General features: G+C 40.9%; 1 long non-coding RNA gene across 1 annotated transcript in view; it reads right to left on the reverse strand.

Annotated features, from left to right (window-relative positions):
* Positions 1-3,625: 3,625 nt before the first annotated feature.
* The window catches only part of LOC122548837, a 4,845-nt gene continuing 3,230 nt past the window's right edge, over positions 3,626-5,240 (reverse strand). The window contains exon 2 of the long non-coding RNA XR_006311345.1: positions 3,626-4,939. This is a non-coding gene — a long non-coding RNA (uncharacterized LOC122548837). The remainder of the gene's footprint in view (positions 4,940-5,240) is intronic.

Genomic DNA, 5,240 nt, shown 5'->3' on the forward strand with positions numbered 1-5,240 from the left:
TTAATACAAAGGTCAAGAAGATTTTTCCTTTTTGGTTCCTGCAGCATTTATTCAGGCCCAGTCTGCTGGATGCATCCTTAGGTCTCAACTAGCTTTTCCACAGCTTGGTGCTACCAAACGACGTGGTGACATCAGTTCACTGTTTTTGTCAGCTGTTGTCTTTCTCCAAATGATAATTACAGTTAAAACGGGAACACTGAACTGAGGAAAAGCAATAATCTGGACCCGATAGTTGTTGGAAAGGCTAAGCTTATACCTGACAGTTTAGTAGCGAAAGAGGTGATCTGATTAAATATAAAAAATCCAGAGGATCTTGATAGGGCTCATGGGAAAAAGACATTTCCTTTTGTAGGAAATTCTGGAACTTTGATGGGGGCAGAGGGGGGAGTCATTTTATTTCAAAACAAAGCTAGTCAGAACATTTTTCTGAGAGATTTGTTAATCTTTGGAACACTTCCTGATAAGACTGTGAAGTGGAGTCTTGGAATATTTTTATAGATTAGCCATTAGACATCATGGGGGTCCACAGTCAATGTTGAGGACTCCCAGGGCAACTCCCTTCAAACTATATCTTGTCTGCTGCAATTGTTTGATTGTTTGGACAGATCACAGCCATGGATGATGATATACAGGAAATTGGTAATAAGGTAAGGTTTTCTTCCAATTTTGGTGAAAGCCATCAGATGATTGAAGGAGGAATTTGCAGGGTCAACAAGGCAAAGTGTGCTATTGTTGCTTCCTTTACTCAACTTGATAGCTAGTCCAGTTTTACTCCTTTTGATGTCTGTGTAGTAGGTTTGATACTGAGTGGCATGCTGGGCCATTTCACAGGGTACCACAGAGTCAGCCACATTGCTGTAGGTTCACCCTCTCAGATAGCCAGACCAGGTAAGAAGATTCCTTCCCTAAAGAACAGATGTAAATTAGATGGATTTTCAAAACAGCTGATGATAGTAATGGTACTATGAAATTAGTCTTAAGTAATAACTTTTATTTAAAATTAACTGAATTTACATTTCACCAATGGTTTGAACCCATAATCCCAGTGCATCAACTTGGGTTGCTAGCTCAGTGACATTTATGCAATTGTCAACCCAGTGTCTAAAACCCACAAGTTAAGAACAGGCAGACTAGCAATTTGTTCACTCTTCACCTTTGTAGAAGTAGCTCAGGCACAAAAGCTTTAAACTGATAGAAATGAAATACAATCTGTTTGCAATGAGCCACTATTTTCTTGTTAAATTACAGAAATATGCTGAGTGTGTTTTTTTAAGCTAGGTTCATCAGTTAGATAAATTGGGAATTTTGGATTGATTTGGTTCGATAGTAAATCCTCTCTCATATGTAAGAGATAAGGCTGAAGCAATCTTCACCCATGGTCCATCTCAGCATCCTTTAGTGGTCCCTAGCATTACAGATACCAGTCTTCAGCAAATTGGATTCATTCCACATAATATCAAGAAATGATTAAACGGACCAAGTATAGCAAAGGCTATGGGCCCTGACAACATTCTGGCAAGAATACAGAAAACTCATGCATCAGAACGTGTCATTCCCCTAACTAAGCTGGGGAACGTTGCCTGATTATGTCCTGCATATAAGCAGGGCAAATCCAATCCAGCCAATTCCCGCCTTATTAGTCTACTCATGAACATTAGTAAAGTGATGAAAGGTGTCAGTGTTATCAAGTAGTATCTGCTCAATGGCACAGTTACAACATTTAAAAGGCATCTTGACAGGTATACAAATAAGGTTTGAGGGGGATATGGGACAAGTACTAGCAAACGGGACTAGATTAATTTAGGAGTTCTGGTCAGCATGGATGAGTTGTACCGAAGGATCTGTTTCCGTGCTGCACATTTATGGCCTTATGATGCCTACATTGGGCTCTGCCGCTGACCTTGGATCAAATATGGACAAGAGCTAAATTTCAGAGGTGAGGTGGGAGTAACATCTCACACAATGAAGGCCTCATTTGACTGAGTGTGGCATCAAGGTGCCCTAGCAAAACTGGAAACAATGGGTATTGGGGGCAAACACTCTCTCGAGCTGGATTCATACCTGGCACACAGGTAGATGGGCATGGTTATTGGAGGTTAGTCAACACAGCTCCAGGACATGTCTGCAGGAGTTCCACAAAGTAGTGTCCTTGGTCTAATCATTTTCAGCTACTTCATCAATGACTTTCCCTCCATCATAATGTCAGAAAAGGAGATATTTGATGATTGTACCATGGTCGGCATCATTCATGACTCGCCAGATACGGAGTCAAAAAAGTGTGGTGCTGGTAAAGCACAGCCGGTCAGGCAGCATTCGAGGAGCAGGAGAGTTGACATTTTGAGCATATGCGCAGTGCTCATTTTCTCCTCAGATACTGAGGCAGTTATGTTTAAATACAACAAAATTTGGACAATATTCTGGCTTGGGCTGACGAGTGACATTTTTGCCATACAAATGCCAGGCAATGACCATCTCCATTAAGAGACGGACAACCTAACCACAGTCCCTTGACATTCAATGGCGTTATCATCACTGAATCCTCACTATCAATACCCAGGGGTTACCACTGACCAGAAACTCTGGATTTGTTCCATAAAAGCAGTGGCTACACGATTGGTCAGAGGTTAGGAATACTGTGGTGAGTAACTTACCTGCTGACTCACCAAAACCAGTCTGCCATCTGCAAGGCATACGTCAGGGGTGTGATGAAATGCTCCCAATTGCGGGTTGGGTGCAACTCCAACAACACAAAAATCTTAACACCATCTAGGACAAAGCAGCTGGATGATTGGCACCACAAGCATCCACTCCCTCCTCCAATGCTCAGCAGCAGCAGTGCATACAATCTACAAAATGCACTGCAGAAATTCATCAAACATCCTTACACAGCTCCTTTCATACCCACGAGCGCTTCTACCTACAAAGACAAGAGCAGCAGATACATGGGAACACTATCACCAGCAAATTCCCCTCCAAGCCACTCACCATCCTGACTTGAATATACATCATTTTTCCTTCATTTTAACTGGAATTCCCTGCATTAAGGGCATTGTGGGTCAACCTACAGCATGTGAACTGCAGCAGTTCAAGGTGACAGCTCATCACCTCCTTAAGGGCAACTAGGGACAGCCAATAAATTCTGGCCTGCAGCAATGCCTAAATCCCACAGGTAAATAAAAAAGAAATTCTGATACCCTGGGAATATGGGGCTTAATTTCTAGGATACTGTCAGTGAGCTGTGACAGTCTGCCATTAGCACAACTGCCCTAGGCATATTTTGTTAAATAGGTGAATATCCTATACTTTTTTCCTCCAGTAAAACAATTTTCAGGTCTCCCAGCCTCCCTTTAACCTTTAAAAAGTCAACAATAGTTGTCAGGCTAATCAGAACAAATCTCATGGCCTCCTCTTCATTTTACACAAGATTGAAAATACAGTCTTCAAACATCTAAGTCTCATTTATAATCATGTCATAAATAGCTCCCTCTCACTATTCATTTCCAAGACCACAACTGAAAAACTCTCAAACCACAGGCATACAGTCAGCACCAATGCGGATTAAAGCAAAGATTCAAAACAGTACAAACAAAACATCACAGTATATAAAGAGCAAATTAACAATGACTTTTATAAATTACTATTTTAATTTCCCATTCTCAACAGAATGCAATACAATATTCAGATAATACAAATACCGACCCTTCAAAAGTAATAAATTACTTTAGCACACTAGGACATTGAGATTGTGGAAGGTGCCAATGGATATCCTATGGATTTCAATGAAAACTAGAAAAGATACCAATACATGAATGGTTGTAGGATTATTTTTAGTTTATTTCTCATGTTGTAATGTTGAGTTCCACTGCCTAATTCTAATGTTTCAGTTCAATTAATTCAAAATTTTTGTTGTTCTTCAATAGGATGGCTGATTGCTATTAAAAGATTGCAAACCTTTGTTCTACTCCATTATTTAGCAATTTCAAACCCCTAGGGTCAAGTGATTGTTTCCTCAGTTGCTGAGTTCAAGGCACTTATTCTTTACAGAGGATATTCATTAATATGCAGCATTATTTGTCGATCGCCACATTTATAAGAGATGTGCAGGGTTCCTGGTTTGGCCTGAACCTTTTTGGAAAGGAATCAACAGCTGCATTCTCTGAAGTAGTTCCTATACCAGAATACAATTGTCATCAAGCAGCACTCTTCAACTATACAGCATATAAATTGGTCTTCCCCTTTGAATTGGCATTCTTGCAAACTGTTCTGATGAGTACAAGATGAAAAGCTCTGACAAAGTGTGTCTTTTTTTCCAACAATAGACAGGCTCTGTACATCCAAACATTTATTTGCAATCTAGCTCACTACCCGACGCACAAATCAAAACAGCATATTGTTTTCGCACATGCATACAAACCATCATAGACACATTGTCTTTCAGTAGCTCATAAGAAGCAATATCAATTGCAACTGTTTTATGTTTTTTGCAGTATGTCAAGAGGAGAATTCAGAGAAGTTCAAACTAATGACAGATCTAGACACAGCCAATTAAGTTGGCCGAAAGCCTGACAACCAAAGGATATCAATTTAGGGCATTTGATGAAGGACTAGGCAAGATGAAGAAAATTCCTTCTTTTCAATGCAGTTAGTTATGATCCAGACTACATTTGCAGAGTATGATACAGTTCACCAATACTGAAACATCTCTTATTGTCACAAATTATATCCAATATGACTGTGACAAGTAAACTATTCCTTCTTGGTGCCTCACGTTCATTTGCAGTTTTTTTTAAATGTGGCTCCTCTTCCAAAATCATTGCAGTTCATCTAGGTCAAATTCCTCTAACGTGGTACAATTCTCATCTCGTCAGTTGTAACCACAGTAACACTTGCAATGCCTTCTCTTGCGCTGTTGTCTTCAGCGTCCCTCACAGATCTGGGCCTGCAGAAAAGGTGGGGTGATGGGGATGAGAAGGTCAGAACTAAGACTGAAGAAGCAGGAGTGGATGAAGGTGGAAGTGGCGGTACAGAACTTGGGGTGGGTGAAAAGTGCATCAGAAGGGGAGGCTGGGTAGTGGGATGGGAGCAGTGCAGGGTGGGCAGACGGTGAGATCACAGATCAGGCAGCATGGAGGGGGAAGAGTAGGTTGAGCATTGAGTTAGTAGTGCACAAGGTAGTCAGAAATTGTAGTTTGAAGATAAGGAATGGTGGCTCGGGGGTTGGAAAGAGCGCGTCAGGGGGG

The sequence above is a fragment of the Chiloscyllium plagiosum genome, chromosome 4 (assembly GCF_004010195.1).
Source record: "Chiloscyllium plagiosum isolate BGI_BamShark_2017 chromosome 4, ASM401019v2, whole genome shotgun sequence".
Lineage (NCBI taxonomy): Eukaryota > Metazoa > Chordata > Chondrichthyes > Orectolobiformes > Hemiscylliidae > Chiloscyllium > Chiloscyllium plagiosum.